General features: G+C 34.6%; 1 protein-coding gene and 1 pseudogene across 1 annotated transcript in view; one reads left to right on the top strand and one right to left on the bottom strand.

Annotated features, from left to right (window-relative positions):
- SGCZ (sarcoglycan zeta) overlaps positions 1-12015 on the top strand; it is a 1155154-nt gene that overhangs the window by 1102527 nt on the left and 40612 nt on the right. The window lies entirely within an intron of this gene.
- On the bottom strand, positions 4808-5131 carry LOC101039185 (small nuclear ribonucleoprotein F pseudogene; annotated as a pseudogene).

Here is a 12015-nt window from a genome sequence, read left to right as displayed (position 1 = left end):
GGTACACACATGGCAGTGTGCTTTGCTGCCTTCCGTCCCCTCACCTGTATCTGTCATTTCTCCCCATGCTATCTCTTCCCACCTCCCCACCCCCCGCCCCTCCCCCATTTCCCCCCAACAGACCCCAGTGTGTAGTGCTCCCCTCCCTGTGTCCATGTGTTCTCATTGTTCAACACCCGCCTATGAGCGAGAATATACGGTGTTTGATTTTCTGCTCTTGTGTCAGTTTGCTGAGAATGATGGTTTCCAGGTTCATCCATGTCCCTATAAAGGACGTGAACTCATCGTTTTTGATGGCTGCATAATATTCCATGGTGTATATGTACCACATTTTCCCTATCCAGTCTATCATCGTTGGGCATTTGGGTTGGTTCCAGGTCTTTGCTATTGTAAACAGTATTGCACTATTTTTTAATGAATTCTGCTTTTGGTGTAAAATATAAGAACTATGTGCCTAACGCTACATATTTTCTACATTTTTTCCTAAACTTTTTATAGTTTTATATTTTACATTAAAGTCTATGATATATATATATATATATGTTGTTTTTTTTTTTTTTGTAAGATGTGAGTTTTAAGTTAATCTTTTTGTTTTTCTGTGTTGCATATTCAGTTGTTCCAAGCTTTTTCGTCCTCCATTGATTTCCTTTTACACTCTTGTCAAAACTCAGTTAGGCTTACTGGTGTGTATTTCTGGCTTCTCCAGTGCACTCTATTAAGCAGAATGTCTATCTCTCTGACAGTATCTCACCTTGATAACTGTAGCTACTAAATAGACCTTAACATTAGGTAAAGTGATTCCTCCAACTGTGTTCTTTATTTAAATACTATTATTGTTTTTCTTATGTTTGGGTCTTTATATATTGATTTTAGAATATGTGTTTCTATTCTATTCTTATATATTGATTTTAGAATATGTATTTATAGTCTTCAAAATATTCTTGTTTTAATTGCATTAAACCTGTACAAAAAATTTAGGAGAATTGTTATTTTTACTATATTGAATCCTCTGAACTACAAAAATGTTGTCTTTTCATTTATTTAGTTTTCTTTGATACCTTTCATGAATAATTTGTAAACTTCAGCATAGAATATCTGTAAATGTTCTAATACATTTTTAAATTGGCTTGGAAGTAGTTATAAATAGTATGTTTTAAATTTTTAATTTTTAATTTCTGTGGCATATGTATGTGTATACATTTATGGGGTAAATGGGATGTCTACATATGCAAGAATGCAATGTAAAATAATTACATCATAGAGATGGAGTATTCATCCCCTCAAGCATTTATCCTTGGAGTTATAAATCAATTATACTCTCTAAGATATTTTAAAATGTACAATAGTAGGTCTTATTCATTCTTTCTATTTTTTGTACTCATTAACCATTCCCACTTCACCTGACACACTGCCACTATCATTGCCAGCCTCTGGTAACCATTGTTTTACTATGTCCATGAGTACAATTCTTGTGATTTTTACATTCCACAAATAAGTGAAGACATAGGATGTTTGTCTTTCTGAGCCTGGCTTAGTTCACTTAACACAATGATTTCCAGTTCCATCCACACTGATGCAAATAATGATCTCATTCTTTTTTATGGCTAAATAGCATTCCAGTATGTATATAGACCACATTTTCTTTATCCTTTCATCTGTTGATGGACACTTAGGTTGTTTCCAAATCTTGGCTATTGTAAATAATGCTGAAACATACATAGGAATGTATCTATATACATAGATATATCTTTGATATTCTGTTTTCTCTACTTTTGTGTGTATACCCAGCAGTGGGATTGCTGGATCATATTGTAGCTCAATTATAAGTTTTTTGAGGAAGCTCCAAACTGTTCTCCATAGTTGTTGTAATAATTTCCATTCCTTTGAATAGTGAACAACGGTTCCTTTTTCTCTGCATCCTCTCTGGCATTTATTATTGCCTGTCTTTTAGATATAAAAGCCATTTTAAAAGGTAAGATAATACCTCATTGTAGTTTTTATTTGCATTTCTCTGATGATCAATGATGGTGAGCATTTTTTTAAATTGTACTTTAGGTTCTGGGGTACATGTGCAGATGATGCAGGATTGTTGCATAGGTACATACATGGCAAGGTGGTTTGCTGCCTTCATCCCCCATCACCTAATCTGGTATTTCTCCCCTCATTATCCTTCCCCACCCTGCCCATCCCCACTGTTCCTACTCTAGCCCTCCACTACTGACCACAGTATGTGATGCTCCCTTCCCTGTGTCCACAGGTTCTAATAGTTCAACATCCACCTATGAGTGATAATATATGGTGTTTGGTTTTCTGTTCTTGTGTCAGTTTGCTGAGAGTGATGGCTTCCAGATTCATCCATGTCCCTATGAAGGACATGAACTCATCATTTTTTATGGCTGTGTAGTATTCCATGGTATATACGTGCCACATTTTCTTTATTCAGTCTATCAATGATGGACATTTGGGTTGGATGTTGAGCATTTTTATATGCCTGTTAATCACATGTGTGTTTTCTTTTAAGAATTATCTATTCAATTGGTTTGCCTGTGTTTATTTTTGATTGAATTTTTAGATGTTTTCCTATAGAGTTTTTTGAGCTCTTTATGTATTCTGGTTATTAATTCCTTGTCAGTTGGATAGTTTGCAAATATTTTCTCCCAGTCTTCACTTTGTTGACTCACTTTGCTGATTGTAACAGCAAAAGCTTTTTAACTTGATTTGATCCTGTTTGTCCATTCTTGCCTTTGTTGTCTGTGCTTGTGGAAGTATTGCTGAATACATTTTTGCCCAGACCAATGTCTTAGATAGTTTACTCAATGTTTTCTTTTAGTAGTTTCATAGATGGAGTTCTTAGATTTAAGTCTTTAATCCATTTTGATTTGATTATTATATCTAGTGAGAGATAGGGGTCTAGTCTCATTCTTCTGCCTATGGATATCCAATTATCCCAATGCCATTTATTGATTAGACTGTCTTTTCTACAGTGTATGTTCTTGGCACCTTTATTGCAAATGAGTTTACTGTAGGTGTGTAGATTTGCTTCTGGGTTATTATTTTTTATTTCTCTGTGTGTCATTTTCTATGACAGTACCATGCTGCTTTCATTGCTATAATCTGAAGTCAGGTGATGTATTTCTCCAGTTTTGTTCTTTTTGATTAGGATAACTAGCTATTTTGGGATTTTTATTTGTGGTAGATATAAAGTTTAGGATTGTGGTGTTTTTTTTTTTTTTTTCTATTTCTATTTCCATGAAGAATGTCAGTGGTATTTTGATAGGGATTGCATTTAGTCTGTATATTGCCTTGGGTAGTATGAAATTTTAACAGCATTGATTCTTCCAATCCATGAACATAAACTATTTTTTTTTTATTTTTTGGTGTTCCCTTCCATTTCTTTCATCAAGATGTTATAGTTTCATTATGGACATTTTTCACTTCATTGGTTAATTCCTAGGTAATTAATTTTATGTGTGCTCTTGTAAATTGAATTACTTTTTAAATTCTTTTTCAGATTTTTCACTGTTGGCATATAAAATGCTACTAAATTTGTATGTTGATTTTGTATCCTGCAACTTCAATAAATGTGTTTATTGGTTCTAATCATTTGGGGGGGGGGGCTTTAGGTTTTTCACAGTATAAGATCATATAATCTGCAAACAAGGATAATTTGACTTGTTCATTTTCAATTTGGATGCCCAACTCTTTTTCTTGTCTGATGGCTCTAGCTAGGACTTCCAATATTATGGGGAATAACAGTGGTGAAAATGGGCATTGTCATTGTATTCCAGATCTCAGAAGAAAGGTTTTCAGTTTTTCTGCATTCAGTTGATACTAGCTGTGGGTCTCTCATATATAGCTTTTATTATGTTGAGATATGTTCCTTCTATACCCAGTTTTTTGGGGTATTTTTATCACAAAGATATGTTGAATTTTTTCAAATGATTTTTAGATGTATTGATAGGATCATATGTTTTTTATCCTTCATTTTGTTGATTTGATGTACCACCTCAATTGATTAGTGCATGTCATACCATCCTTGCATCCCAGGGATAAACCCACTTGGTCATGATGAATGATTTTTCTAATGCATCGTTGAATTCAGTTTGCTAGTATTTTGTGGAGGATTTTTGCATCAATATTCATCAGAGATTTTGGCTTGTGGTTTTCTTTTTTTTTTATGTGTATTTGTCTGGTTTTGGTATCAAGGTAATATTGATCACATAGAATGAGTTTGGAAGTATTCCATCCTTTTCTATTTTCTGAAATAGTTTAAGTAAGTTTGGTATTTGTTCTGCTTTAAATGTTTATTTGATTGGATTCAGCAGTGAAGCCATCAGGTGCCAAGCTTTTATACATACATACATATATATATATATATATATATATATATATATATATATATATATATATATATGTACACACATTTTATTATGGCTTTGACCTTATTACTTCTTATTGGTCTGTTCGGGTTTTGGACTTCTTCTTTGCTTCATCTCAGTAGATGGTATGCATCTAGAAATTTGTCCATTTATTCTAGATTTTCCAGTTTACTGGCATATAGTTACTCATAGTAACTATTAATGACCTTTTGGTAGTATCAGTTTTAATGCCTCCTGTTTTGTTTCTGATTTTATTTATTCTATCTTTTTTTCTTAGTTTGGCTAAAGGTTTGTCAACTTATTTAACTTTTTGAAAACCAACTTTTTGTTTCATTGATATTTTGTACTTTTTTCTGAAAAACAAATCTTTATTGTCTAGAAATATATATATATATATATATATATATATATATATATATATATATATATTAAAAGTTTTGGGGGCTGGGGTCAGGAAAAAGAAAAAAGAAAAAAATCCCCCACAAAATATGCCATTCTCCCATTTCCCAATCTTCTTCCTCTTCTTCCACACCTCTGATATAAAGGACATTATGACACCTTATTAAAACTTCACCCAGATGTCCAAACAACACTTCATCTATGTATTCTTGTGTATTTGGAAGCTGCATGTTCATGTAGCCATCTACAGATACCAGGTAGCCCTTGTACTCCATTCACCACTTAAGTTTCACCATCACTGGCTTTCCTGTTAGTCCATTGAAGAAAGGTTTGGGATTGAGGGGTAAACTCATTTTAACCATGGGCTAATGCCGCAGGCTGCTTGCTGCCAACCAGGCCACCACTCATCCCTCGTGACTACAGCAGGTACAGCAAGTCCAGAACCGATATTTTGTATTTTTTAAAAAAATTCTATTTCATTTATTACTGCTCTAATCTTTATTGTTTATTTTCTTCTACTAATTTTGGGTTTCATTTGCACATGCATTTCTAGTTCTTCAAGATACATTGTTAGACTGTTTATTTGAAGTTTTTCCTCTTTTTTGATGTGAGAACTTATATTTACAAACTTCCCTCTGAAAACTGTTTTTGCAGTATGTCATAGGTTTTGGTATGTTGTGTTGTTTACATTATCATTTGTTTCAAGAAATTTTTCCATTTCCTTCTTATTTTCTTTATTGACCCACTGGTCATTGAGGAGCATATGGTTTAATTTCCATGTATTTGTATAGTTTAAAAACTTCCTCTAGTTATTAATTTCTAGTTTTATTTTATTGTGGCCTGAGAAGATGCTTGATATTATTTCAGTTTTTTGAATGTTTTCCGACTTGTTTTGTGACCTAATATATAGTCTATCCCTGATAATGATCCATGTGCTGAGGGAAAGAATGTGTATTTTGTAGCCATTAAATGAAATGTTCTATAAATATCTATTATATCCATTTGGTCTGTAGTGCAGAATAAGTCAGATGTTTCTTTGTTGATTTTCCATCCCAAAATGGGAGGTTGAAGTGGGAGGCTGAAAGTAAAAGGTTGAAGTTTCCAGTTATCATTGTATTTGGACATATTTCTCTTTTTAGTTCTAATAATGTTTCCTTTATATATTTGGGTGCCCCAGTGTTGGGTATTTAAAATTGTTACATATCCTCTTACTGAATTGATGCCTTTGTCATTATATAGTGACCGTCTTTGTGGCTTCTTATAGTTTAATCTATTTTATCTGATGTAAGTATAGCAACTCCTGCATTTTTTGGTTTTAATCGGCAATAAATACCCTTTTCCATACTTTTATTTTCGGTTTATGTGTATCTTTATAGGTCAAGTGTATTTCTAATAGGCAACATTTTAATGGATCCTGTTTGTTCATTTATTCAGCCAGTCAACGTCTTTTGATTGGAAAATTTAGTCCTTTTTTTTTTTTTTTTTTTCTTGTTGTTTTGTGGTCTTCTCTTCCTTCTTACTTTATTTCCTGTTGTCCTTTAGTGAAGGTGATTTTCTCCAGTGATATGACTTAGTTTCTTGTTTTTTAGTTTTTGTGTATCTATTGTACATTTTTGGTTTGAGATTACTATGAGGTTTGCAAATGCTGTTTTATAACCCATTATTTTAATCTGATAAGAATTTAACACTGTCTGCACAAACATGCAAGAAAAAAAAAAAACTACTTAAACTCTATGTCTTGGCTTCTTTGCCTCATTAAATTTTCCCTTATTAAATTTTTGTTTATTCATACCTTAGTGTAATGACTATGTCTTGAAATATTGCCATAGTTATTATTTTTGAATGCTTTATAATTTAGTCTTTTTATTCAGGGTAAGAGTAGTTAACACACCACTATTACAGTGTTATAATATTCTGTGTTTTTCTGTTTACTTACTATGGCCAGTGAGTTATATACCTTTAGATGATTTCTTACTGCTAATTAATGTCCTTTTCTTTGTGATCAAAGTAATCCCTTTAGCATTTCTTGTAGGAAAGAGCTGGTGTTGATGAAATCCCTCAGCTTTAGTTTGTCTGGGAAGGTTTTTATTTCTTCTTTATATTCAAAAGATATTTCTGCTAAATACACTATTCTAGGGTAAGCATTTTTTCTTCCTTCAGCACTTGAGATATCTCATACCACTTTTTCCTGGCTTGTAAATTTCCACTGAAAAGTTGGCTGCCAGACCTATTGGAGTTCCATTGTAAGTTATTTGTTTCTCTTTCTTTGCTGCTTTTAGAATCCTTTCTTTATCATTGACTTTTGAGAGTTTGATAATTAAATGCCTTGAGGTAGTCTTCTTTGACTTAAATCTGCTTGGTGTTCTGTAACCTTCTTGTATTTGGATATTGATATTGAGAGTTTGATAATTAAATGCCTTGAAGTAGTCTTCTTTGGGTTAAGTCTGCTTGGTGTTCCATAACCTTCTTGTACTTGGATATTGATATTGAGAGTTTGATAATTAAATGCCTTGAAGTAATCATCTTTAGGTTAAGTCTGCTTGGTGTTCTATAATCTTGTACTTGGATATTGATATCTTTCTCTAGGCTTGGGAACTTCTCTGTTAGAGTCCTTTTGAATAAATTTTCTACCCCTATCTTTTTCTCTACCTTCTTTTAAGGCCAGTAACTTAGATTTACCCATTTGAGGATATTTGCTAGATCCTATAGGCAGTGCATTGTTTTTTTATTCTTTTGTCTCCTCTGACTGTATATTTTCAAGTATCCTGTCTTGAAGCTCACTAATTCTTTCTCCAGTTTAATCAGGTCTACTATTAAAGAACTCTAATATGTTCTTCAGTATGCCAATTACATTTTTCAGCTCCAGAATTCCTGCTTCATTCTTTTTAATTATTTCCATTTCTTTGCTAAGTTTATCTGGTAGCATTCTGAATTCCTTCTCTGTATTATCTTGAATTACTTTGAATTTTTTTCAACATAGCTATTTTAAATTCTGTCTGAAAGATCACATATCTCTGTTATGTGTGACCTTTCTCCAAGATTAGTCCTTGATGCTATTTTTAGTTCATTTAGTGAGGTTATGTTTTTCTGGATAGTGTTGATGTTAACCACATTCTTTGGTGTATGGGCATTGAAGAGTTATGTATTTATTGGAGTCTTCACTCTCTGGGATTATTGTAGTCATTCTATTTTGGGAGGCTTTTGGGTATTTAGAAGGACTTGGGTGTTGTGATCTAAGCTGTATCTGCTACAGGGTGTATCCCAAGCCCAGTAAATGCAGTGGTTCCTGCAAAGTCATAGAGGTTATTTGCTCTCTGTAGATTAAGCCTTGGTGGTCTTGGACATAAACTGAGAGAATTTGGTGGATTGCCAAGCAGAGACTCTTGTTCTTTTTCCTTACCTAAAAAAAAAAATAAAAAATAAATAAAAATAAATAAAATAAGAGTCTCTCTGTCCTGAAGCTGAGGGTGGAGTAACACAAGCTCCACTGTGGCCCCTACCAGTATGACTGCACTAGGTCAGAGCACAGCAGTGGGTCTCATTCAAGGTCTCTCTACCTCTTAGGAATTGGCAAAGCCATCCAGGCCTATGTTGTTCTTTTCAGGCCCGTGAGGTCCCCAAGGCTTCAGGTAGATTCAGAGGTACTCTCAGGGAGTCAGAACTAGAGCTAAAAACCTTAAAAGTCTACCTAGTGTTCTATTTTACTGTGGCTGAGCTGGCAGTCAAACCACAAGATGCAGTCCTTCCTATTCTTCCCTTCCCTTTCCAAAGGCAACGGAGCCTCACTCAGTAGCCACCACCACTCCAGACCACAGTATTGCCAGACTACCACTGATGTTCCCTTAAGGCCCGAGGATTCTTACATCAGCTGGTGGTGAATGCTGACTGGCCTAGGATTCATGCTTCAGGTAGGCTCTCCTCTGGCCCAGGGCAGGTCCATAGTGCAATCCAAGTGTCAAGTCCTGGAACTGGGGACTGCAAGAGCCTGCTGGTGCTCTACTACCCTGTGACAATGCTGGTACCTAAGGCATAAGACAATATCTTCCCTTTACTTTTGCCTCTGCTTTTCTCCAGTAGAAAGAGTTTTTCCACATAGCCACAACAGCTGATAAGGTGCTGAGTCTCACGTGAAGCCACCATTTCTCAGCACCTAACCTAATGCCCTCAACATAGTTCCTGGGTATTGCTATTCATTATTTAGGGCCCATGGGATCTTAAGTTCACAGGTTATGAATGCTTCCAGGACTGGGTCCTTTTTTTTCAAGTAGTGGATTCCCTTCTGGCCCAAGGTATGTCTAGAAATGTCATCTGGGAGCTAGGGCCTGGAATGGAGTCCTCATGACTCTGACTCTGACTTATCTTGCTATGACTAGCTGGTATCCAAGATGCAAGACAATGTTCTCCCCACTCTTCCTTTCCTTTCTTTAAGTGGAATGATGGGGTCTCTTTTACAGCCATGAGCTGTGCAGACTGGGGTTATGAGATGATACCAGTACTCCCTTGGCTTTTCCAGCTGGGGTCTCAGCATGTCAGTCACATGCCTTGTCAATCCACTGTCTCTGGATCTAGTTCAACACCAGGACTTGAAGAGTTGGCAGATTCTGATGGCCTAGATTGCCTTTTAAGTTTATTTGAAGACACAGAGCACTGTATCCCTTGGTGGTGAAGTTTGGGTCACTGGGACTGGTGATTCCTTGCTAGGGCTGGTTTAAATGCTCCCCCTGTCAGTGGGCATCAGCTGAGTTTTGTGCAGTTTTACTTTCTGCTCTAACAGGACACTACTGAGTCTACAGTAGTGGACTCACAATTGCCATGTTCTCCTTTACCCAGTGCCCACAGTTGTTCTCCTGTCCTCACTGCTGCTGCCGAGGTATGGGGAGGGTCGGGTGTAGGGAGAAAGGGTGGCATTTACCAATTAGGGCTCTTTATCTCTTTGTGGCCTCTTTTGGTCACACACAGTTAAATCAGCTACTATGAGTGCTCACACAATTTTTTGTTCTTATGAAGGTGATTCTTCTGTGTAGATAGTTTCTAAATTGGTGTCCTTGCAGTGGGAGATGATCGGTGAAGCCTACATTTCCGCCACCTTGCTCTACCCCAGTATAGTGTTTCAGATTTTTGTTTCTACAGGCTTATTGTTAACATATAAAGTTAATAGATTTTTGATGGATTCTTATATCTTCTGATCTTGTGACTAATAAATGACTTAACATTTATTAGTTATAGAAAATTGTGTTCGCATTCTTTGGGATTTTCTATGCAGACAATCATGCCATTTTCAAATAGAGAAAGTTTTATTTCTTCCTTTTTAACCCGTGTGCATTTTATTTCTTTTTCCTGCTATGTTAAAATGGTTAGAAATTCAAGTGCTATTTTAATAAGGCAATAATTAACTGAACACCATTGCCCTGTTTGCAGGAACTCATCCAGTCTTTCACCATTAAGTATGGTGTTTGCTGTAGGTTTTTAAAAATGAGCTCTTTGTCAAATTGAGAAAGGTCTCATTTATTTCTATTTCCTCATTTTTTATTAGTATGAATTGGTGTTATATTATGCCAAATGCTATTCTACATCAATTGATATATAATTTTTCTTTTTGGGCCTATTGACACAGTGGCTTATTGACACATTTGATTCTTGAGTGTTTAAAGAGCGCTGCATATATTGGCTGTGGTATATAGTACTTTTTACATATTGCTAAATTTTATTTGTTAATAATTTGTTGAAGACTGCTGTGTGTAATTATATGTGCAATATTGGTCTATAGTGTTTTGGCTTTTTTTAATACTTTTTTTTCATGTGGTTTTGGTATCAGAGTACTACCAATCTCATAAAAACTAGTTAGTATTTTATCCTCTTTTATTTTTTGGAAGATAAATAAAATTGATGCTAACTCCTTCATTTAAATGTTTGGTAGAATTCTCCAGTAAAACCATCTGTATTTGAAGATATTTTTTGAAGCATTTCAATTACAAATTTAAGTTCTTTAACAGCATAGGACTATTCAGATTGTTTATTTCATGTTGATTGAGTTTTAGTAGTTTGGGTTTTCTGAGATTTTTGCTCATGTTTTCTACCGTGTCTTCAGTCTTTCTTCTCCCTAATCACTATACTCATCCATGCCCATGACTATCCATGATAGTCATTCACTCATCTGGGAGAACAGCCCAGTTCTCCTTTTACTTCTTTTGTATTCTTCAAAGCCATATAACTTTCCAGTGTTTTCCCCCACTTTATAAACAAGTGAGGTATGCCAATGTTATTTCTGCTTTCTTCCTACCACATTCTCCCCTTTAAAGAAAGAAGATCTTTATACAAGAAGAAAGGAAGTGATAGTGAAGGAGAAACAGTGAAATGATTCAAAATATCATTTTGTTACACAAGTAAAAAATCTTCAGGTTTATTTATACATTTAGACAAGACTTATTGAATACCCTCTATATACCTAGTACTGTCTTATATTCTAAGAAATAGAGTAGAAAACATAATGGAATTTATCCCATCATTGTATAATTTATGAGCTTGGTGGGTGTTGCTTTTTCTTTAAAAGATTATACAGTAAGTATTTTAGGCATTTTTGACCATACACTCTTTTAACTACTCCATTCTGCCATTATATGGTGAATACAACTATAGTCAATACATAAGTGGATATGCTATTGTGTGTTTCAATAATAACCTAACAGTTTGTTACTAAAGTTTTAATTTAACATAACTTTCTCATCATAAACTGTTATTGTTGTCATTTTTTAAAACATATAAAACTGTAAAAACCATTCTGAGTTTACAAGCCAGGCAACAACAGGTAGATAACTTGGTATGTGTCATGAACCAGTTTGCCAAATCCTGATTTAAAAAAAAAAAAAGAGGTGTAAAATCAGGAAATAGAAAAAACAAACAAACAAACAAAAAAAAACAACAGTCTTTTTGCAGCAGCCTATACAGATAAGCTGAGAGCTAACCCTTGCTTGTGGTATTTTCCCCTCATAGATAAAGAGGATTTACCAAGAAGCAAACAGTGATTGAATTTGAGAGCCCTGACAATTTGTTACGGCTCTGATACATTTTTTAAATTGTGCAAAATAACATACAGTAACTCAAATAATTAAGAATTCTAATTTATTCTATGCCAATTTCCCCTCCCACAGATAATTTTAGGTGCAGTTAAAGGTAGTTTGAATGACACATATATTGAGATATATTCAAATGTGTTCATGTGTTCACTTTCGTTCATACC

This window comes from Saimiri boliviensis, chromosome 13 (genome assembly GCF_048565385.1).
Source record: "Saimiri boliviensis isolate mSaiBol1 chromosome 13, mSaiBol1.pri, whole genome shotgun sequence".
Classification (NCBI taxonomy): Eukaryota; Metazoa; Chordata; class Mammalia; order Primates; family Cebidae; genus Saimiri; species Saimiri boliviensis.
This window is presented reverse-complemented; position numbering and strand designations above follow the sequence as displayed.